Genomic DNA, 25,875 nt, shown 5'->3' on the forward strand with positions numbered 1-25,875 from the left:
AAGGCAGTTATGTTAATGGGGTGAGACTCAATTTACAAGATTAGTTTGTATCTTGAGTCAATTTCTTTGAGATATAAATGACAGAAGTGAGCAGAGAGACAGGGGGATCTTCTACCACTAAGAATGAAGAACCCGAAGGGGCGGGCATGTCTTCTGGACCCAGAGTCCCTGAGCTAAGAAGCTTCTAAACAAGAGAATGATTGATGACAAGGGCCTTCCTGCAGAGCCAACAGAGACAGAAAGTATTACCCTGGCTTTGGCATCCTAAATTTGGACTTTCAGCCTCCTATACTGTGAAAGAATGATTTTCTCTTTGTTAATGCTATCCACTTGTGGTATTTCTGTTATAGCACCATTAGATAACTAAGACACCTATGTTAATTGCAATAAAGCCTCCCAACAACTCTGGAGAATATAAATTATCATTTTCTTTTTCGAACATGAAACTGAGTATTTTTTACCAAGTGCTCAAAACCACAGCTTTTAAGTTTTGAAGTCAGTTGAGGATTCAAGTCTCCTTCTCCTCAAAATTCCTATTTCTTTTTGGCATATTACTTTTGCCATATCACATTACCTCTGCTACTGGATTGAATCTCAGTTATCTGCTAACTCTTGGGAAAGACATAACTCTCATTTATTTCTTCATCTCTAAAGCAGGGGTTATAAAATAGTGATGATAATAATAATAAAATGGTTAAAAAAAGATTTTGACAAATATTGGCTTAACTTATCTCTCCCATATTACTCACTTTGTTTCTTTGATAATGTATTCAATCAGCACATTCTTATCCAGGTCTATCACAGAACAATCACTTTGCTAGGTACTAAGTATCTGATCCTCAGTTTCTTCTTCAATTACATGGGACAATAGGGAAATTATGAGCATTCAATGAAGTAATTTAAGGCAATCATCACAATGCTTTGGCATATAATTTCATATTAGAAGCCATCTCAGTGTCCCCATATCAAATGAAATAACATATAAAATGTATTGCAATTGATCAAGTGCTCCATAATACACATTTATTTTTAAATTATGTATTTCAAGTACTGCCCCACCAGAGAGATGTTTTGTCACACAGACCTCTGCAGCAAAAATGAGTTCCCAGCCCTGGAGTAGAGCACGACCAGGGAAATATTCTCTACTCTTCTCTCCAGCAATTGGACCACTAAAATTACCACTCATCATGAGAAGCCCCAATGTTTGTACAATGTGTCTCTTACTAATAGCAAGCACTTTCAAAGCCATGTGGCTATTTCACATCAAAGTTTTAAAGTGCATCATAATTGAGTCATAGTTTAACGAGTTAGTATTTCAAAAGCACTGGGACTATTGCCTGGTTCATAGGAAGTACTGTGTAAGTATTTGTTCAGTAAGTAAAATAAATAATTATGTGTACAATTATGTCCTACAAATGCTATCTGTTTTCTACTTAAATTATGTGAATTTGTATGCTTATACAAAATTTTAACAAGAAGGAATAAGGACGTAGACTTCAAGATAGAACCAAAAAATTTAATCCTTTTTTCTATTTGATAAACTTTAGCTGAAAAAGATGTATATTTTACAAAACTTACTTTCAAAAATCCTGATTTGTCTTCCTCCTAATTTATATCTCAGAATAATTTATAATTACTTAGCTGTTTCTTGTAAATATAATTCAGTTAAAACATAGATATGGATTAACTGCTTACTGTTGAGTGGATCCGCCACAGACTTCAGTGGCAGTCTTCTGAAACAACACTTAGGAGATTCAACAGGAAGTCTAAGCAGGCATTAGTCAGGGCAGGAATAGACTAAGGTCATAGAGTTATACCTAAATGAGGTTTTGGAATTACAATTGCAAGACAACAAGTTTCTTTATGGAACTTTATGAAATCCTCATAGGCTAAAGTCATGTATGGTGTGAGATAATCTCATGTCAAAGTTTATAGCTTATTAGGATATTCATCTCCGAAGATATCTTATGAATAATGACTCTAATTATTCTTGAATCCCGTACACACTATGGGACATTTGTGCCTGGAAAAAAAGAAAAAGAAGTGCCTTCCTGATGTGGAGAAATTGCGATAACAACAAGGAGAGCACTCCTCAGGAGAGAGTCTTGAATATCTCTGGGGTATGTTTGATGAGTCCTTCTTAAAGGGGCACCCTGCTAGTATGTGGTGGCTTTTCCTTCACAAAATTCAAATTCCCCAGAAAACTTGAATCCTGGAGATCACCTGTATTGAAAAGGGGGATAATTCCTAATGGATTGGGTATATTCCTTTTGAATTTCTATAAAATTGTCAGGTCTCTAAAGGATCATGAGTTCCTACTAAATCCTCTCAGATTTGTGTGTACCAACTGCTTTACTGGTTGTATTTTGAGGTCTGAAAGAACTATGGCTGAATTATCAGGAGGAAAAAAAACAAACAGAAAATTAGCCAATCTGTTCATTCTTGTTCAAAATCCAGAGAATCTTATATAATGTATTTTAAGGTATATTTATTATTATGAGTAGCAGTTAGTCATGCATTGTAATTTCTAAGAGTAGATTTATGCTAACAGTAGTTTCCATCTCAATAAAGTCTCTTGATTCACTTCATATCTGATACTAATATATAGCTTAAATGTAAGAAAATTCCTTTAAGTAACATAATGTAGGTGGAGTCAATATGATGAAGGAAAGTGGAAACAGAAGCTTGAGAAAATTTGATAAGTAAACCAGACTGGGGTTTCAGAGTGGGAAGAGTTGTTAGCTACGGCAGTATGAGGTGTATACCATTTTCCCTTCTTCTGTTAATAGTACTGTGTAGACCTTTTTTTGGTCCATTAACCAGTTCTTCTAATTCCGTAAATTAACCATACATTATATATTTACTATAGTTTATAGTTAGTCAATCAGTATCCACAGTTACAAAGAAAACTTAGAAAAAGATTCCTTAAATTTAAAAAATAATATTTTAATTTATCCTAGATTTTTTTCTTAACACTGAATGTAGATTTTACATTAGAGATAAAGTACCACTACGAGTATATTCCACCTGAATTTAGAGACCACTTCAAGAATAGATTTGACCCATTGAACACTAACGACCAAAGACCAGACAAGTTATCGGATGACATCTAGGACATCATAAACGAAGAAAACAAAAGGTCATTAAAAAGACAGAAAAGAAAGAAAAGACCAAAATAGATGTCAGAAGCTCTGAAACTTACTCTTGAGCTAAAGCTAATAGAAGAAACGATGACGTAAAAGAGCTGCACAGAAGATTTCAAAGTGCTGCCCAAGAAAACAAAATAAAGCATTTGAATGAAATGTGCGGAGACCTGGAGTTAGAAAACCAAAAGGGAAGAACATTCTTGGCTTTTCTCAAGCTGAAAGAACTGAAGAAAAAATTCAAGCCTTGAGCTGCAAAAAATTGAACAGTGCAGAAAGCATCAAAAGAAGATGGAAGGAATACACAGAGTTGTTGTATCAAAAAAGAATTGGTCAACATTGCAGCAGGTAGCAAACGATAAAGATTCAATAGTATTGAAGGAAGAAGCCCAAACTTCACTATAGGCATTAACCAAAAGCAAGGATTCAGAAATTTATGGAAAACAAACTGAGATATTTCAACAAATGGATGCAACACTGGAAGTGCTCACTCTTCTATGTCATGAAATGTGGATGACAGTACCTGGCCAAACAACTGTGACCTTCCAAAGAAAGGTGATCCAACAGAATGTGAAAATTATTGAACAATATCATTAATATCAACACAAGTAAAATTTTGCTGAAGATAATTTAAAAACATTTGCAGCGGTACATTGACAGGGAAATGACAGAAATTCAAGCTGGATTCAGAAGAGGATGTGGAATGAGGGATATTATTGCTGCTGTCAGATGGAACTTGGCTGAAAGCAGAGAATACCAGAAAGATGTCTACCTGTGATTATGGACTATGCAAAGGCATTTGACCATACAGATCGTAACAAATTATGGATAACATTGTGAAGAATGAGAATTCCTGAACACTTAATTGTACCCATGTGGAAACTATACATAAACCAAAAAACAGTCGTTTGAACAGATCAAGGGGATACTGCATGGTTTAAAATCAGGAAAGTTGTGTGTTAACATTGTATCCTTTCATAATAATTATTCAATTTTTATGCTGAGCAAATAACCCTAAAAAATGCTGGACTATATGAAGAATGCCTCCTCAGAATTGGATGAAGACTCACTAACAACCTGTGATATGCAGATAACACAACCTTGCTTGCTGAAAGCCAAGGGACCTTGAAGTACTTACTGATGAAATTCAAAGACTACAGCCTTCAGTATAGATTATACCTCAGCATAAATAAAACAAAAATCCTCAAAACTAGACCAATAAGCAACATCATGATGACCAGAGAAAAAAACTGACATTTTCAAGGATTTCATTTTACTTGAATCCACAATCAATGCCCATGGAAGCAGCACTCAAGAAATCAAAGGACGCATTAAATTGTGCAAATCTGCTGCAAAAGCGTTAAAAAATAAAGGTGTCATCTTGAAAACTAACGTGCACCTGACCCAAGCTATAGTACTTTCAATCACCTTATGTGCATGCGAGAGCTGGGCGATGAATAAGGAAGACTGAAGGAGAATTGATGCCTTTAAATTATGGTATTGATGAAGAATATTGAAGATACTGTGGACTGCCAAAAGAATGAATAATTCTGTCTTGGAAGAATTATACCCAGAATGCTCTTTAGAAGCAATCCTGTCTTTCCTTTAGCATGGCAAAAAACAACAAATAAACAAACCCGCTGCCAGCGAGTTGATTTCTACTCATAGTGACCCTATAGTACAGAGTAGAACTGCCCCATAGGATTTCCAAGGAGCAGTTAGTGGATTTGATCTGCTGACCTTTTGGTTAGCAGCTGAGCTCTTAACCACTGCACTACCAGTGCTCCTGGTATCTATGCTATGAGTCAGAATTGACTGGTTGGTGATGGGTGAGGGTACCATGCTAAAGAAGCCCTGATGGCATAGCGGTTAAGAGTTCAGTTGGTAACCAAAAGGTCAGCAGTTCAGATCCACCAGCCTCTCCTTGAAAACCCTGTGGGTCATTTCTACTCTGTCCTATAGGGTCTCTATGAGTCAGAATCAACTCGATGGCAATAGGTTTTTTTCTTCTTTAACATGCTAAATGAAAGACATGTTACTTTTCTGTTCTCTAAGAGAAATTGATATTACAAAATTATTGTGATATGAGGATGTGGCCAAAGATAATACAGCCAAAAAAAAAAGAAGGAAAAAATAAGTTTAACAAATGTCAAGAGTTAATAAAAATATTGCTTTTTTAAAAAAAAAGTGTGATAATTGTGGTATCAGTCACTTTATTAATATTTTATTGTAATTTATTTTATCATTATAAATACATGTATTCCTCACTTATGAACTATCTCACCTGACTTTTTTCATTTATGACAATAATAAAAAAATCTACTATCTGACTATTATCATATTAACAATGCATGCCTGGCAATAAGGTACACTGAGGTGTGAAGTGAAAGTAACACTGGGTATGATAGTTGAGGTTATGTGTCAACTGGGTGAGGACATGATTCTCAGTGGTTTGGCAGTTAAATAAAGATGTAATTTGGCAGTTATCAATGATATAATTAGGCAGTCAGGTAATGATATAATTTGGCAGTTATGAAATGATGTAGTCATCCTCCATTTGTGATGTGATGTGATCATCCTTCATTTTCACATAATGCCTATTTTTGCATGATGACCTGGTTTTTGGAACTTAACCATGTCAATAAGTGATGAGTAGGTGTAAATATTTAATTAGGTACCTAATTTATATTTTTAATTTGATGTGTTTCTTAAAGAGGACTTCAGACTGCATAAACTTCTGCTCTGAAAGCTTATACCCACTTTATGGTGATCACAATAAATAGCAGTAAAATTCCAGGCAAAAGTCTTGTTTTTGATATTGAGACACAGATAATGCCTAATAAATTTGTAACCCTGGGGCTACAGGTTAAGATACAGAATTTTTTTATGTTATTTGTAATTGGCTGTATTTTGCATTTGGCAAGGTATTAATAGTAATGAATGCAGAAGACAACTGGCAGTAACAAGAGGGGACAGAGAAAATCCTCAAATTCGGAACCCCAGAGGGTTGAAAAATAAGCTGCTATTTTTTTTTTTTTAGATTTAATGCCAAATAGTAAAATATGTCATTTAAAACTATGAAGACAAGCACTTGTACATGCATATCTAAAGCAGTTTTATTTGTAATACCTGAAACTAGAAACAACTCAAATACCCGTCAATAGATGAATGGACAAAGAAAATATTGTATATTCACTTAATGGAATGCTGTTGAACAATAAAATTAGAATGAACAGTTGATGCTATAACATCAATGGATCTCAAAACAATTATGCTGAGCATAATAAATAAAATCCTACTTACGTAAAATTTTAGGCAATGTATATTAATCTTTAAAAAAAAATTTTTTTTATATTAATCTTCAGTGAAAAATAGAAGATTAGTGGTTGCTGGGGCACAAAGGGCAAAAGGGAGTGATTACAAAGGGGCATGAGGAAACTTTTGCAGGTGATGAGCGTTTTCATTGTCTTGATAGTAGCTTTGTTTGACATCCATTTGCATGACATATGTAGATATGACATATGTTTGACATGCACACATGTTAAAACTCATCAAATTTTACGTTTTAAATATGTGCATAACAGGATAAACACGTTGTTCTGGGTAACAAAGGTGGATCGATGCTCTGTATGGTTGCAGAGATCAAATCGCAAATATGACCATCACAGTCCTTGTTTATAAAGTCTCTGAATGGATGGGATTAGTGTCCAGAATATTCTTGCCATTGGAAAAAATAATGCCTCAGGTGAAGTAGGCTAAACATGAATTTCCCAGTGAAGCCTAACAGGACAAAAGTATCTGTAATTAAGTAGAACGTAAGGGTAAGAATAAGTGGAGAAGAATAAAAGAGAGGGAAAGAAAAGAATATGCAGGGCTAAAGAGCAAAGAATAATAATAACAGCTGAGATGCATATCTTAGCATGTCTAGAAAAGCGTGTCTACAAAAGAACTTTGGCTATGATCAGTGGCTCATGTAGCTGACTGTACTCAGATAAATAAAGTGAAGATGGAGTCTACTAAGGTTTTAGTAGAGTAATACTACCAAAGACAGAAAAAGCTTAGACTAAAAATGTGTGTGTGTCTGAGACTTAAGACAACCCTTTGCATTGTGATCTTCTATAAGAGCAGGATGCAGGCTGTAATAACAACTCAGTTCTGTGATGGCTAATTTTATGTGTCAATTTGGCTAAGTTATGATTCCCACTAGATTGGCCAAACACAAGACTGCTTTTGTTCCATAATGTAATGTAATGTAACGTAATCATCTTCCATGAAACGTAATCATCTTCCATGATGTGATCTGATGTGCTCAACCAATCAGTTGAAAGAGGAGCTTCCTTGGGGGCATGGTCTACTTTGAGAATATAATGGATATTTTGGCACAGCTTGCTCTCTCTTAGAAGCAAGGATGGTGAGACTGTGTCTTACATATTTTGGACATGTTGTCAGGAGGGATCAGTCCCTGGAGAAGGACATCATGCTTGGCAAAGTACAGGGTCAGCGGAAAAGGGGAAGACCCTCAACGAGGTGGATTGGAGCAGTGGCTGCAACAGTGAGCTCAAGCATAACAATGATTGTAAGTATGGCACAGGACCAGACAGTATTTCATTCTGTTGCGCATAGGGTTGCTATGAGTTGGAAGCAACTCAACAGCACCTAAGAAAAACAACAACAAGCTCTCTCTTTTGACCTTGCATTCTTCTCATCTTCTGATCTACAGATCTTAGGAAATAAGGTTGCAGAAGTCTCCAGCCTTCTGCCTGATCTATATAGCTCTTGGGATAGAAGCCTGCAGAAGTCTCTGGCCTTCTTCCTGACCTATGGATTTGGACCTGCCAGATCCAGAATTGTGTGAACCAACACCTTGAAGTAAATCTCTCGCTATCTCTCTTTTTTCATTGGTATTGCTCCTCTAGAGAACCCACTAAGACAGCAAACTGAGACAAAGATGTTCTTTTTTTTGACTTAAAAAAAATAATAATAAAAAGAGTAACAACAAAAAAGATGAAATTTAATGGGACACTAAAACGAAATAATGGTGAAGCTGCTGATTGATCTCCATGGCTATGGCAAGGACAGGTTGATGAGCAGTAACTTCTTAAGAAAGAGAACTTCTTCACAGTACCTAAATGGGAAGAATTAGGGAAAGGAACCTTGTTCTTGGTAAACGAGATCGTCAACTGGCTGGCCCTCTTTACCCTGCCTGTCAGTGTGGCAGGAAATAAGACATTGATTCTAAGAACTAACCACTGAAATTAAATCTTCTAAAAATCTCAGATATTTAGTTTCTTGTAACTCAGAAAAAGCAGGAAGCGAAAATCAACTCTACGAGAACTGTAGACTTTTTGACCTTTGAACTGACATCACTCTCTTTCCCTGACTACACACCTTTCCACATATAAGCTCATAAAAAGTAGTATTTCTTTTTATCTCTTTCCTTATGCAATAGCAGCATATGTTCATTGACATTAAACTTTTTTTATTAATTATAAACTGATAGATTTAAGGATATGTTTATGACTTCTTTTTATATAAACCGCCCAGAAAAACATAGCTCTCCAGTCGATTCCAACTCATAGTGACCCTGTAAGACAGAGTAGAACTGCCCCATGGGGTTTCCGAGGAGCAGCTGGTGGATTTGAACTGCTGATCTTTTGGTTAGCAGCCAAATGATTAACCACTACACGACCAGGTCCCTTCTATTTACATAAGCATATATTATCATAATGGAATATTGTACAGTATCACCAATGATTAAAATTAATGCTCTAAAATCAGACCAGTTATTTTCACACTCAGATTCAAATATTTACTAGATATATGGATTTGTATAAGTCACTTAGCCATCTATATCTTAAGCGTTCTTATCTATAAAATGAGGACAAGAATAACAAAACAATGCAGTTGTTCTTAGGATTAAGTAAAATAAACCTTTTAAAAGGGTTAACTCAAGCCTGGTACATAGTGAGAACTCAGTAGAGTCTAAGTTGTCAAGATTTTTATAAAGGTTCAGAAATGGTAGTACACATACACACATATATATGTACATACATATATATATATATATATACATATATATACATATATATGTGTGTGTGTGTATTCACATATATATATGTGAATATGCCACATGTTGGTCAGCTTGTCCTACTGTGGGGCTTGCCTGTTGCTGTGATGCTGGAGCCTATCTCACCAGTATTTGAATACCAGCAGGGTCACCCATACCAGAAAGGTTTCAGCGGAGCTTCCAGGCTAAGACAGACTAGGAAGGACCCTGAAGTCTACTTCTGGAAAGAATTAGCCAGTGAAAACCTTATGAATAGCAGCGGAACATTGTCTGATATAGTGCAGGAAGCTGAGCTTCTCAGGATAAAAGTCACTCAAAAGATGACTTGGGAAGATCTGCATCCTCAAAGTAGAGTCAACCTTCATGACATCAATGCAATCAAGCTTTTGGATATTTCATTTACTGATGAGGCGTGACTCAAAATGAGAACAAGCAGCTGCAAACATCCACTAAAAACCAGAATGAGGTATGTATCAAGTACGAAGCCAGGAAAATTAAGTCATCAAAAATGAAATTGAACAGATAAGTGTCAGTATCCTAGGCATTAATGACCTGAGATGGACAGGTATTGGCCACTTTGAATCAGACAACCATATAGTCTACTAAGCCAGAAATGACAAATTGTAGAGGGATGGCATTGCATTCAACATCAAAAAGAACATCTCAAGATCTATCCTGAAGTAAAAAACTGCCTGTGATAGGATAGTATCCACATACATACAAGGAAGACCAGTTAATATGACTATTATTCAAATTACGCACCAAATGCTAAGACCAAAGACGGAGAAATTGAAGATTTTTACTAACTTCTGCAGTTTGAAATTGATTGAACCTGCAACCAGGATGTGCTGATAATTACTTGTGATTGGAATACGAAAGCTGGAAACAAAGAAGGATCAGTAATTGGGAAATATGGCTTTGGTGGTAGAGATGGTGCTGGATATGATGTGATAGAATTTTGCAAGAACAATTCCTTCATTGCAAATACCTATTTTCAACAACATACAAGGCAACTACACATGTGGCCTTTGCCAGATGAAATACACAGGAATCAAATAGACTACATCTGTAGAAAAAGAGGATGGAAAAACTCAATATTATCAGCTGCCTGCTGAAGAGACTATCACTTGCTCATATGCAAGTTCAAGTTGAAGCTGAAGAAAATTAGAACAAGGCCACAAGAGCCAAAGTACGACCTTGAGTATATACCATCTGAATTTAGCGACCTTCAGAGAAATAGATTTGACACATTGAATACTAATGACGAAGAACAGATGAGTTGTGGAATGACATCAAGAACCTCATTCATGAAGAATGAAAGTGGCCATTAAAAAGAGAGGAAAGAAAGAAAAGACCAAAATGGATGTCAGAAGAGGCTCTGAAACTTGCTCTTGAGCTTTGGGTAGCTAAAGCAAAAGGAAAAAATGATAAGTCAAAGAGCTGAACAGAGATTTCAAAGGGCAACACAAGAAGACAAAGTATTATAATGAAGTGGGCAAAAACCTGAAGTTAGAAAACCAAATGGGGAAAAAACAGCATTTCTCAAGCTTTCGAAAGAACGGAAGAAATAATTCAAGCTTGGGGTTGCAATATTGAAGGATACTATGGGGAAAATATTAAATGACACAGGAAGCATCAAAAGACAGTGGAAAGATTACACAGAGTCAGTGGACCAAAAAGAATTTGTTGATGTTCAGCCATTTCAGGAGGTAGTATATTATCAAGAGCTGATGGTACTGAAGGAAGAGGTCCTAGATGCACTGAAGGCATTGTGGAAAAACAAGGTTCCAGGAACTGACGTAATACCAGTTGAGATGTTTCATCGAAGGAATGCAGTGCTAGAAGTGCTTGCTTGCCTATGTCAAGAAATTTAGAGGACAACTTCCTGAGCACCTGACTGGAAGAGATACGTATTTGTGCTCATTCCAAAGACAGGTGATCTAACCGAATGCAGAAATTATTGAACAATATCATTAATATCATATGCAAGTAAAATTATGCTGAAAATTGTTCAAAAGCAGTTGCGGTAGTACATCGACAGGGAGATGCTGTCAGAAATTCAAGCTGGGTGAAGAAGAGGTTGTGGAACAAGGGATATCATGGCTGATGTCATATGGATCTTGGCTGAAAGCAGAGAATACGAGGAAGATGTTTACCTATGTTTTATTGACTGGTGAGATTTTGTCTCCTGTACTTTGGACAGGTTATCACAGGGAATAAGGCCTTGGAGAATGATATCATGCTTGATAAAGTAGAGCATCAGTGAAAAAGAGGAAGACCCTCAACAAGATGGACTGACAAAGTGGCTGCAACAAAAAGTTCAAGCATAACAATGATTGTGAGGAATGGGCAGGTCTGGGCAGTGTTTCATTCTGTTCTACATAGGGCCACTTAGAGTCAGAGCTGATTAGAAGGTACTTAACAAAAACAAACCTCAGGGAGGTATGCAAAGGTAATAGACAAAGATCTACTACCTAAGAGTGAGATGGTAGACTTATTACAGTGAAAAATGACCACAACATCCTATGAAAATGCTGATAAAAAGATGTAAAGATATAGGTTTATCAACTAGACAGCAATTAAATCCCAAGTTTTTGTTTTGTTCACAGCTGTTTCCCCAGTGTTATGTATAATGCCTGAGCCGCAGTATTTCTCCCAGTAACAGTTGGAGACTAAACTGATTAAAAATAATATAATAATGAATACATACATAGCAACTAAACAGGGTATGTGCCTCTGGTTCTTTCCACCCAGAGAATCAGGGAGACACAAAAAATCACTGTAATTGTTTTGTCATTATTTTGTTGGATGGCGTCAAGTTGGTTATCACTCATAGCAACCCTATGTGCAACAGAACGAAACACTACCTTGTCCTGCACCACTCTCACAATCATTGCTGTGTCTGAGCTCATTGTTGTAGCTGTTGTGTTGATTCATCTTGCTGAGGGTCTTCTTCTTAGTCGCTGCCCCTCACTTTACCAAGCATTACATCTTTCTCCAGGGACTAGTCTCTCCTGATAACATGTCAGAGGAAAATATATTTAGTAAGAGGAAAATATGTTTACATAACCATAAAATTATGAAGAGACCAAAAATGTTAATATCATAAAATTCAGGCTCAAAAATTGAAAGTTTAATGAAATGATCAAAACAAATGTAGCTAGTAGCCAAGGGGTTCTAGACCCTGTTGCAATAAGGCAATAATATTCAAATGTTCTCCACTCTTTCTTGCATTACCGTTATTTTTTTTTCTATGTTACCCAAAGCTTAGAAATAGCATGCTTTTACCTCTCTCTGTCACTCTCTGTGTGTGTCTGTGTTATATATATGCATAAATGTGTATATATCTCTGTGTGTGTATTTATGGTGTGTGTGCGTATATACGTGTGTTTTTGTTGTTAGTTTCTGTCCAGTGGTGTGCATATATCCAAATTTTACATATGTGAGTGTATATATTTTAATTTCCTCTGTACTTACTGACCCTGTTATCATCTTCTCTCCTTCCTTTCATTGAGAGTAATTATCTTTTTTCACTGTCTCCAATTTATCCCCTCCTCTCATTTTTTTACCTCCTAATAAGTCTTTATATCACCTCTCCACCAAAATTGATTTTGTCAAAGTTAGCAATCAGTTAGACTTTGCTCAATCCCCTGGCTAAATTCCAGTTGACATTTTATTAACTTTTCCACATTTGGCAAAGTATTTGATTATTTCAAAGACAGCAATTATCTCTAAGGCCCAATGCAATCAAATTCATTTTAGGCACTTTGGTCTCATTTTCTTTACTTACTCCATTCCGTTTACATTGGTTTTCCTACTCTTCTTTGAATTTGCTAGGCTTCTGTGCCACCTCAAGCCCTCTACACTTGCTGCTTTAATTGCCTGGAATTCTCTTCCACCAGTGATCAATATAACACACCCACTTATCAACATTACTGTCAGATCTTTGCTAAATTTCACCCTTCTAGAGAGAACTCCTTACACTAGTGATCCAATTTAAATTTGCAAACTCTCCACTTCCCAACATTTTGTCTCTCTCTGCCTTGCTTTTTTTTTCCCCCAAAGCATGTAGAGCTAGCAACACACTGTGTATTTTATTTCTTTATTTTGTTTATTATTTAAATTTCACTGTTTTGATATAAACTCCTTGAAGGCAAGGATAGCTGCCTTTCTGGTTTTAACTGCTGTATTTCTAGAGTCTAGTTGCTGTCAGTTAATCACAGATTTTCTTGGGGCAAACTGTGTAAAAATTTTTCTGAAAAAAATCATACGTTTTTGGGGGGATTGTTCTCATCATTCTCTTTCTGGAACATTCTTATATGCTTAACCATAAACTGTAACTTTTTCTACAGGCATCTTTTCTGAGAACAGAACGTTATTATCACAGTCTTAAGTAAGCATAACCATACACTTGCTCATTCAAGTGGGAAGGTGTATGTATGCTGAAAGCAGAAGCAGGGATTTAAGACAAAGGGAGTTTGATTCAGGCCTGTGTCAGTCACTTAGTCATGTCAGGTGCCTCAGTTTTAAGGTATCTTTACACAATATACAACGGTTAAACGAAAGTACTAAGTGTTGAATTGTTTGTAAAGACAATAGCATTTTAGGGATTCAGAAAAGCAGACATTGGAGGTTACAAGGAAGTCCATCTGGAAAAAAGGGTAGCAGATTTGAACCTTGGATGAAGATACTATGTCAGGCAAGTGATGATAAAAAAAAACAAAAACAAAAAAAAGTTGTTTTTTTTTTTTTTAAATAATAGATGGATTGTGTTGAAAATGGTGCAAAATAACAAACATTTCTGTCCCACCTGATAGAAGAAGGCAGAGATCTCCTCACTAGAGAGTCTGGATTTAGGAATTTGTTTCTTAACACGGAGAAACACCAATGCACAGTGATTAGCACAAACCTATATCATAAATTCTTAACGCTTATTTTTTGTTAATTCTTAAGAGAAGTTCTAAAAAGTGATTATTCTGAGAGGTGAAAAGAGGACAGTACAGAAATATTTAAATAAATTGCTGGTTAAACTGATGTCTAGTCATAGCAAAGCCTTTAGTTTGTTAGTTTGTGTGATATATTCTATGGATACCCTCCCCATACCTCCCTAGGTTTTACAATTTTAATCCTCACAAACATACTTTCAATTGCCACATATGTATCTCCTTGTTCAAGGGCTTTTTATGGTTGCTGGAATTCTTTCTGCAAAGTGCAAGTATTCAAGAATTAATGCATACTGCAAACAGACCTCAGCTAATGACTATTGGTGGTTGGTGTACAAATATCCTATTTTGTCCCTTGGCTCAGATAACATGTGGATACATTTTTTGCATTGGCTTTCAGAATTCCCCAGTGGGATTAAGTACTAATAACACAGTGGTCACTTGCAAGATAACTCAACATGTTGGCTACCTTCCTTTCCTGGTCTCACTTTCTTACGGCATACAAGTGTCCCAGGATCAGTTTCTAAACAGACTACTTATTTTTCAGTACTCTTTTATTATGTTTGCTAATGGATGTACACAAATTCAAACATGTTTAGCCTTTTAGGGAAATCTGAGTATCTTTGTGAACATAGCTCAACAAGTCCACTAAAGTGTTGAGTTTATCAGCTGGAATTTTTATCTATGACTCTTGTTAAATGGGGTGATATCGATGCACAAATAAGTGCATACCACAGTTATTCTCTGCAAACACCAGTTTAGCAGTTGCAGAGAGAAAATCAATGTTAAAGAAATTTAGCAGCCTGACTAATTAGTCCACAGTAGGCCACATCCTTAAAGGCTTTCTCCTTTTGGGTTGACCCATGCTATCTCATTTGTAAAAGTCAGTTCATTATATCATCAAGTGGTATGGCTACAGGCCAATAAGCAGCATGGGGTAAACATGCACATCGTGTGTTGCTGTGATGCTGGAAGCTATGCCACTAGTATTCAGATACCAACAAGGTCACCCATAGCAGACAGGTTTTAGCAGAACTTCCAGACTAAGACAGACTAGGAAGAAGAACCCGGCAGTCTACCTCTGAAAAGACTTAGCCAATAAAAACCTTATGAATATCAGCAAAACATTGTCTGAGATAGTGCTGGAAGATGAGCCACGTAGGTTGGAATGCACTCAAAAGGTGACTAGAGAAGAGCTGTCTCCTCAAAGTAGAGTCAACCTTAATGACGTGGTTGGAGTCCAGCTTTCGGGACCTTCATTTGCTGATGTGGCACAACACAAAATGAGAAGAAACAGCTGCAAACATCCGTTAATAATTGGAGCCTGGGATGTACAAAGTATGAATCTAGAAAAATTGCAAATCATCAGAGATTAAATTGAACTCATAAAAATTGATATTTTTTAAGCATTAGTGAGCTGAAATGGACTGGTATTCATCATTTTGAATAGGGCAGTTATATGGTCTACCATCCCGGGAAGGAAAACTTGAAGAGGAATGGTGTTGCATTCATCCTCAAAAAGAACATTTCTAGATCTATCCTGAAGTACAGCTCCGTCAGTGATAGGATAATATCCATATGCCTACAAGGAAGACCAGTTAATAAGACTATTATTCAAATTTACACACCAAACACTAAGGCCACATATGAAGAAATTGAAGATTTTTACCAGCTTCTGCAGTCTGAAATTGATTGAACATGCAATCAGAATGCATCAATAATTACTGATGATTGGAATGTGAAAGCTGGAAACAAAGAAGGATCAGTAGTTGGAAAATATGGCCTTGGTGATAGAAATGATGCCAGAGAATACGGGATAGAATTTTGCAAGACCAACAACATCTTCATTGCAAATACTTTTTTTACCAACATAAATGGTGATTATACATGTGGACCTCACCAGATGGAATGTAGAGGAATCAAATTGACTACATCTGTGGAAAGAGACTATGGAAAAGCTCAATATCATCAGTTAGAACAAGGCCAGGGGCCAACGGTGGAACAGACCATCAATTGATCATATGCAAATTCAAGTTAAACTAAAGAACATTAGAACAAGTACACAAGAGACAGTACGAACTTGAGTATATCCAACCTGAATTAGAGACTATCTCAAGAATAGATTTGACGCTTTGGACACTGATGACCGAAGACCAGACGAGTTGTGGAATGACATCAAGGATATCATCCATGAAAAAAACAAAAGGTCATTAAAAAGACAAGAAAGAAAGAAAAGACCAAAATGGATGTCAGAAGAGGCTCTGAAACTTGTTCTTGAACATAGACTAGCTAAATCAAAAGGAAGAAATGATGAAGTAAAAGAACTGAACAGATTTCAAAAGGCTGCTTGGGAGGACAAAGTAAAGTATTATAATGACATGAGCCAAGAACTGGTGATAGAAAACCAAAAGGGAAGAACATTCTCAGCATTTCTCAAGCTGAAAAAACTGAAGAAAAAGTTCAAGCCTCGAGTTGCAATAGTGAAGGATTCCATGGGGAAAATACTAAATGATGTAGGAACCATCAAAAGAAGACAGAAACCATGGTCCCCAAACCCCCACCTCTGCTATGCTGGCCTTCAAAACGTTCAGTTTATTCAGGAAGCTTCTTTGCTTTTAGTTTTGTCTAGTTGTGCTGATCTCACCTGTATTGTGTGTTGTCCTTCCCTTCAACCAAAATAATTCCTATTAAGAAAACATTCTGCATCCCACTTTGGAGAGTGGCTTCTGGGGTCTTAAACGCTAGCAAGCAGCCATCTAAGGTGCATCAATGGGTCTCACCCCACCTGGAGCAAAGGAGAATGAAGAACACCAAAGACACAAGGTGATTATGAGCCCAAGAGACAGAAAGGACCACATAAACCAGAGACTGCATCGGCCCAAAACCAGAAGAGCTAGATGGTGTCCAGCTACAACCGATGACTGCCCTGACAGGGAGCACAACATAGAGCCCCTGATGGAGCAGGAGAGTAATAGGATGCAGACCTCAAATTCTTGCAAAGAGACCAGACTTAATGGTCTGACTGAGACTAGAAGGACCCCAGGAGTTATGGTCCCCAGACCTTCTGTTAGCCCAAGACAGAAGCCATTCCCAAAGCCAACTTGTCAGACAGGGATTGGTCTAGACTATGGGACAGAAAATGATACTGGTGAAGAATGAGCTCTTTAGATCAAGTAGACTCATGAGGCTATGTTGGCATTTCCTGTCTGGAGGCGAGATGACAGAGCAGAGGGGGTCAGAAGCTGGCCAAATGGACACGAAAATAGAGAGGCGAGGGAAGGAGTGTGCTGTCTCATTAGGGGGATAGCAATTAAGAGTATAAAGGTGCGTACAAATTTTTCTATGAGAGGCTGACTTGATTTGTAAACTTTCACTTAAAACACAGTAAAAATTCGAAAAAAAAAAAGGAGACTAAAGTGGCACACCAGCCCAGGAGCAAGGACGGGAAGGCAGGAAGGGACAGGAAAGCTCGTAATGGGGAACCTAAGGTCAAGAAAGGGAGAGTATTGACATGTCATGGGTCTGTTAACCAGTGTCATAAAAAAGTACGAATATTGTTTAATGAGAAGCTAATTTGCTCTGTAAACCTTCGTCTAAAGTACAATAAAAAAGAAATGTTTTTTAAAAAAAAAAAGATCAAAAGAATACACAGAGTCATTATACCAAAAATAATTGGTTGACGTTCAGCCATTTCAAGAGGTAACGTATGATCAGGAGCCCATGGTACTGAAGGAAGAAGTCCAAGTTGCACTGAAGGGCTCCAGGAATTGACAGAATGCCAAATGAGATGTTTCAACAAATGCAAGCAGTGCTAGAAGAGCTGACTGGTCTATGCCAGGAGATTTGGAAGACAGCTACCTGGCCAACTGACTGGAAGAGATCTATATTTATGCCTATTCCCAAGAAAGGTGATCCAACCAAATATGGAAATTATTGAACGATATCATTAATATCACACACAAGTAAAATTTTGCTGAAAATCATTCAAAAGTGACTACAGCAGTGTATCAACAGGGTAATGGCAGAAATTCAGGCCAGATTCAGAAGAGGACGTAGTATCAAGGATATAATTGCTGATGTCAGATGGATCTTGGATGAAAGCAGAGATTACCAGAAAGATGTTTTTCTGTGTTTTATTGACTATGCAAAGGCATTCAACTGTGTGAAAAATAACAAATAATGGATAACATTGTAAAGAATGGGAATTCTAGAACATATAATTGTGCTTGTGAGGAATCTGTACATTGATCAAGAGGCAGTCGTTCAAACAGAGCAAGGGAATGCTGCTTGGTTTAAAATTAGGAAAGGTGTGCATCAGGATTGTATCCTTTCACCATACATGTTCAATCTGTATGCTGACCAGATAATCCGAGAGGCTGTATTGTATAAAGAAGAACGGGACATCAGAATTGGAAGAAGACTCATTAACAAACAGCATTATTCAGATGACACAACCTTGCTTGCTGAAAGTGAAGAGGACTTGAAGCACTTACTGATGAAGATTACAGACCACAGCCTTCAGTATGGATTACACCTCAACATAAAGAAAACAAAAATCCTCACAACTGGACCAATGAGCAACATCATGATAAACAGAAAAAGATTGAAGTTGTTACGGATTTCATTTTACTTGGATCCACAATCAACAGCCATGGAAGCACCAGTCAAGAAATCAAGAGATGCATTGTGTTGAGCAAAATCTGCTGCAAAAGACCTCTTTAAAGTGTTGAAAAGCAAAGATGTCATCTTGAAGACTAAGGTGCACCTGACCCAAGCCATAGTATTTTCAATTGTTTTATATGCCTATGAAAGCTGAATAATGAATAAGGAAGACAGAAGAAAAACTGACACCTTTGAATTGTGGTATTGGCAAAGAATATTAAATATACCACGGACTGAGAAAAGAAAGAACAAATCGGTCTTACAAGGAGTACATCCAGAGCACTCCTTAGAAACAAGGATGGGGAAACTGCATCTTATATACTTTGGACATGTTGTCAGGAAGGGCCAGTCCCTGGATAAGGACAACATGCTTGGTAGAGTACAGGGTCAGTGAAAAAGAAGAAGACCTTCAATGAGATAGATCAACACAGTGGCCGCAACGATGGGCTTAAGCATAACGAACATGGTGAGCATGGCAAAGTGCTGGGCAGTGTTTTGTTCTGTGGTGCATAGGGTAGCTATGAGTCAGAACCAACTCAACAGCACCTAACAACAACAACAAAAATTGACTAATTCTTGGGTATATTAACTGTTAATGAGAGATACTTCCTTTTGCCAAATTCTAACCACTTTGAAGAAGATTTTATTCTTAATTATTTGACTTGGGCACATCACAATCACAAATGCTTTTACTGATAAAAATATAAACTGATATATATATGTGATTGTGTATATATGTGTGCCGTGTGTGTATATATATATGTTATATACCCAAACATAGAAATATGTGTGTGTATATGCATGTGTGTGTCAATGAATAGAGTGTTCTTTAAAAAATATATTAATTCTCTGTAATTACTATACATGATATTTGAGGGATAAAACACTAACTTCATAATAAATATATGGTTACATGGGTAAATCAGTTAGATTAGTTTTTTTCCCCCCACTCTTCTTTTTAAGTACCATTGCTAAATTTGTCTGCATAACAAACAGGTCAATCTTATCTTGCACTCATCAATTGAACAAGAGAAAGGAATAATTAACAAACTTTATATTGAATTAGTTTAATGAAAAATAAATTGTAGCATAATGATTTTAGGGACAGTGTTCTTAATTTGGGAAGAGGTTCAAAGACTAGTGATTTCCCAGGCTTTAGAGGAGAAAAAGAAGCCCTACATTTACCAAATAAGGCTATATCCTATCATGTATGTGGATTTTAAGATTAATTGTTCTAAAATAGCATTCTCAGAATAAAACAATGTGGTAATTGACAGTAAATTCAGAATATTCATAAAAAGCAAAAATTTATCATTAAAGAAAAAATCTATTATAAGATAGCAATGCAGTGATGATAAGACTGTTAAAAATATACAGGACATGATTAAAACATTCTATATTGCCAATGCATAAATTGTGAAATACAATTTTAGACTATGCTTCAGCTATTTGAGGTTTAAAATACAGGAGAAGCAATTAATAAAATCAGAAAAGTTAAATTTAAAAATACTATTTTGTCAATAACTTTTCCCCTATATATTCCATTCTTTTCTTCTAAATCAGAAAAACTTAGTAATATGGTGTTTTATGAAAGAGGAAACAAGGATAGTGAAAACGATTTGGTGAATTATTGCATTCATTTTAATATCTAATTAGTCTCTTTGTTACTAAGAATTTAAAATCTGTTTGCTTTTTAAACCCCTTATGATTTGTAATTCAGAAATAAAATCCCTCAAAACTTCTCTGTAAAATATTCAAAAAAAGATATAAATACATTTATTTTACAGAACTTGTGTGTAAATAATTTCATGTAAAAGTATTTTTCTTTGTCAAATGCATTTGACAAATAGTATAATTAATTCCTGTAATTTCCTGATTGCAGAATTTTTCAGCCTTCTATATGCAGACATATTTTGGAAATTTCTAAGCAGGTACCATATTGCATAATTTTCAAATTTATTTGATAGAGAACCTCTTTTCTGCCTCCCTAAGTCCCACTGACACCCAACTGCCCAAAGGCTTTCACAGGACTATTCTTCAATGAAATACTATGGGAATAAAAATGTTTCTGTACAAGATAATATAAACATGCTATCATAGATCAAATTGTATTCCCCCAAAATATGTACCCACTTGGCTAGGCCATGATCCCCAGTATTGTGTGGTTGCCCTCCTTTTTGTGATCTGATGTAATTGCCCTACATGTTGTAAATTCTAATTCCTGCTTGTAGTTAACAGGCAGGATTAGGTTATATTAAAGACAATTAGGTTATATTGTTGTTAATCAGGCAGTGTTGGAGTGGGATGAAACACCCTTACTCAGGTCACAACCCTGAACAGATATATAAGGGGATTTCCCCTGGGTTGTGGCCTACATCACCGTTTATTTTACAAGAGATAGAAGGACAGAGAAGCCAGCAGAGAGAGTGGGACCTCCTGCAACCAAGAAAGAAGAGCTGGAAGTGGATTGCGTTCTTTAGACCTGGGGTACCTGCACTGAGAACCTCCTAGACCCAAGGGCAGATTGATGCCAAGGCACATGGAGATCTCCAAGAACACATGGGCCCACAGATGTTGAAAGCACACAAGGACCTTCCTCCTAAACTGTGAGCTGACAGAGAGAGCTGGCACCCTGAATTTGGACTTCTAGCTTCCTAAACTGAGAGAATATATTTTTGTTTGTTAAAACCATCCACTGTGGTATTTCTGTTACAGCAGCACTGGATAACTAGACACATACCAATATATATATATATTTTTTAATAAAGACCATTGCCCATATGGCAATGCAGAAAACCTATTAGAATTGTGAGATACTATAAAAAAAAAAAAAGTTTGGGAAATAGGAATAGAGAGAAATAGGATATTTTAGAAAAATTCTGCAAAGATTTGGAGGGAGTACAGTAAAATAAATAAATAAATAAGATAAAAATGAGGTTTCTTGCTTTGGCAAGTATACATGATAACATCATTAACCTAGAGAGGAAAAGCAAAACAAAAATCTGCACTTAAAAGGAACGTGAAAAATTGGATAGTGCAAAACTTAATTTGAGGCACTTGTAAAATATTTATGTGACAATAAAGATTCACAAATCTCTTAAGTATATGTAATGATTAAAGCCATGCAAATAAATAAAACCTTTGATTTGCCATTAATATCTACTGGGCCTACTGCGGTACGTGGCATCTTAAAATCAAACACCTTCATTAAAAATTGACATCCCTGTTTCTTTCATGAATGTGTCCTTGCTAAGTCCCACTTCACAATACTGCAAAATAGGGTGGTATCCTTCCCTCAGGTGGGCCAAGCAAACAACTATGTGTGTGAATTTTGGGCCCTTAGGAAAGGCATCCACCACTCATCTGTCAGCTTATTGTACTGTGGTGGCTTGCGTGTTGCCATGATGCTGGGAACTATGCCACCAGTATTTCAAATGACAGCAGTCCTTCATGGTGAATGGGTTTCAGTGGACCTTCCAGACCAAGATAGCCTAGGAAGAAAGGTTCGTTGGTCTGCTTCCAAAAGTCAACCAGTAAAAACCCTGTGGATGACAACACAATATTGCTTGGTACAGTGCTGGAAGATGAGCTCCCGAGGTTGGAAGATACTCAAAACACACAGTGGCCACAGCAATGGATTTGAACATACCAATGATCATGAAGATGGAACAGGACTGAACAATATTTTGTTCTATAGTATATGGAGTCCAGTCTGAGCTGACTTGACTGTATCTAAAAGCAATAGAAATGAAAAGCTTCTCTTCAAAGGATCAGTAATTCTGTGACCTTATTCATGTGTTTTGAAGATGGAAAATTCAAAAGATAAAAAGCCATTTAGCTGCTCATTTTATAAGTAGGTGTTATGTCTAATATACAGCCTTGGAAATAGAAAGAAGATAGTCACTTAAATCTCCCATCTGTGCCTCTTCCATTGTAACAAATGGCATTGCCCTGGGGTTCTCTCACTCAGGTATGTTTTGTCAAGGCAGAAGATTCTGGTCTAAAATCAGCCTTTATATCAGTGCCCCTTTCTCATCCATAAACAGAGAGGAAAGCAACCAGATGCATTAAGCAATATTTGGGAGTGAATCATTAGACATTGATTAATATACTTACTTCTCTTTTTCATATTTTATACATTTCTGAAGAGGTTACATTAACCTTAATAAATTAAGTATTATTAACCTTAATAAAAAGAACATTGATAGAAATCTGGGCAAGAAGTTAGGGAAATTATTTGGGCCCAGGATCTTTTGAAAACTACTGAATTCCAGAAGACAAATCTTCACCTCTAATCTGCCAACGTCATGTTGCCAAAGTTCTCATTTGCTTGGCTAAATGGGAAAGCCTGCTACTTGGTATTGCTGGGTTCCTTGATGCCTGGTTTGGGTGGATGAGATTGTTCAAGGAATTCTGGAAAGTACCTGCCAATCAATCAGCGAATCAGCAGGTCCTTTCTATACAGAACACCATGCTTAATGCTTTGCCTATCTTAAAAAAAAAAAAAAAAAAACCCTGCAATCTGGTAAGAACAAATGAATCTAGTAATAACAATTATCTTTTTAAGCTATAGAGTACTGATGGTAAGTGCAATCAGAACTCCAAGAAGAAGAACAACAGGGTCTGTGAGAAAGGGAAGATATTTTGAAAGCCCAGAGGTTTTTAGCTAGGCCTTGGCACATATGTCAAACCTTGATTTAGAGAAAATTATTCAAGGAGGGCATTCCAGATTGGTTTAAAAACACAACACACACATGCACACACAAACCTGGAATTAGTCAAGGCATATTTAGAGAATGGAAAATTCCATCTCATTACCTTAGCCTTAGATGACATCTATAGCAGGTTCTAAGAGTTTTTTTTTTTTTTAGTAATTATTGGTTAATAAAAAGTCCTTTAGTTATTTCTAGTCACAAATATTTCATTCAGTAACTAAAATGTTAGTCTTGGGTCATAATCAAAATAAAAATTTTTCATGGAGAACATATTCTCCTCACCTAGTATGGGCCTGTTTATGGGAGGCTGCCTGTGTTGGGATATGAAAAATTTGTTGGATCTTTATTTATTTTCCCGTTCAGTACTTCTGCTCTACCTCTCCAGCTTCACAAAGCTGGGGGAGGTGGAGGGAGAAAGAAGAGGTAAAGAACAGGAAAAGCCTTACTACCTCTTACATAATCTCACATTGGTTTATCTGCATCAGGATTTAATGTGGCTACAGGTAAGCTCTCTTTCCTAGAAGGCCCGTATATGGTCCATAGAAGTAACACTTCTGCATTCGTGCATCCCTTGATGTTAGAAGTTTATCTAGATTCTCATATTTCAAATAATAGTCCACTAACTCTTGAACTCTGGGAGACTTCAAAGAGGCTCTCTGAATGTTCTCTTTGCACTTCTCGCCAGGCTTAAGGGCAAGGGATAGGAACCAGATCCCTCCACTTTGTGAAACAGGATTCATAGCACTTTAACTCTAGCACAAGGTATCATCCAGTCTCATTATTCCTTCTGCAGCGTATCCAATCATTATAGATGACAGATGGGATTCAGTTTAGAATTAAAGTAAAAACAACTACAACAACAGACTTGACAATTTTTCTTGCAAGCCCTGCTTAGAAGTATAGCTCTTTGAAGTGGTGGAGAAGTTGATATCTAATCTTCTGGTCCCTAATTTTGGATCTAGCTGAAATGGAGACAGAAGCTTTCCATGTTGACATTCGGTTAAGGATGAAAGTTTATTTTGTGGAAAAGTTTCTATCTCAGACTTGTTCTCAGAGCATGTGTATAAAAAGTTAATTGCTGGAACATTATTTATGGCTTAGAAATACAGTAGGCTGCACAATCGTTTGTCATCAGGCATGTGCAGAAATATCTGGTATGTGGATTGTGTTTAGCAGAATATGACTGCTCTTCTAGATACACAGTTCCCAAAGTGTGAACTGGTTTTACTTCCAAAAAAAAAAAACAGCTTCATCTGCAGAAATTCATTATGAATTAGTTAAGTTACATAGTTTTTGCTTAATAAAAAAAAATAAATAATACACCATATAAAAGTGGTGTGCAGAGTTACAGAAGACAGTAAGTGCTCCAATAATGAGATCTGAATGTTTGAATCTGTAAGAGAATTAGAAAAGGAGTAAATCAGTTTTGGTTTAAATTTCTTATAATGGCTTGCCTTCTAATTAGACTCTCTGAAATATCACATAAAACTTTTTTTTTAATTTTTTTTTTTACAGATTCCTGAATCCTGGTACATTCATTAAGTTATAATCTAGGCATAGACTGAAAGTGGCAGAAATAGCCAGAATTCTCTATTTGTGCTTCATCTTAGGTGTTATTGCTTGGTTTGCAATCTGAGTAGTGGCACCTGGGCCAGGTAGGATATTGGCAAGTAAACATTTCCTAAGACTTTCTGAAATTAATGATGCTGTGAAATCTAAGAAAACACTTTGACTTTAGAGTTTAGAATCATGGATGAAATTCTCCCAAATAGACTTCTTAGTCAATAGCGGTTTTATAGAGCTGATGGCAAACTTAGTGACTTTAGTATCATGAAGATCTAACCTCTGATGACACATCTCAGCTTTGACCTCAGTCTACTCGTTGGGATAAAAAATGACAGATGGGTGGTTTTATCCTGAACAGTAATATAAATGATGCTACATTTCTAACTTTGAAATCTGTTCTTGCTTGGCAAAATCAAGTGTAGTCTATCTCTTCTTTGAAGGTAAATCTCCTTTTAAGCCATCACATGCTATTTGGCCTATCACTATTTCTGAAAGAGTTTTACAGTGCTCCATCCAGGGCAGTATTTCATGGGCTCTTAGTTTAGAAACATTTTCCTTTAATTAGGACAACATAAAAATACACTTTGTGCCTCAAAAAGTGGAAAATTTCTTATACCTTTGGGCTGCTCACTGAAGACTGGATTTTTAACACAATGGGATAATAGGAATTCAGGAAACGTATCCCATGCCTTTATTTTTAAAAAGGAGTGTCTTATATGTTCAACATCAAGTCAATTCATAATTGTATATTCTTGTTCCAGGGTATTTGAAAGCTAGGC

The sequence above is a fragment of the Loxodonta africana genome, chromosome 5, assembly GCF_030014295.1.
Source record: "Loxodonta africana isolate mLoxAfr1 chromosome 5, mLoxAfr1.hap2, whole genome shotgun sequence".
Taxonomy (NCBI): Eukaryota; Metazoa; Chordata; class Mammalia; order Proboscidea; family Elephantidae; genus Loxodonta; species Loxodonta africana.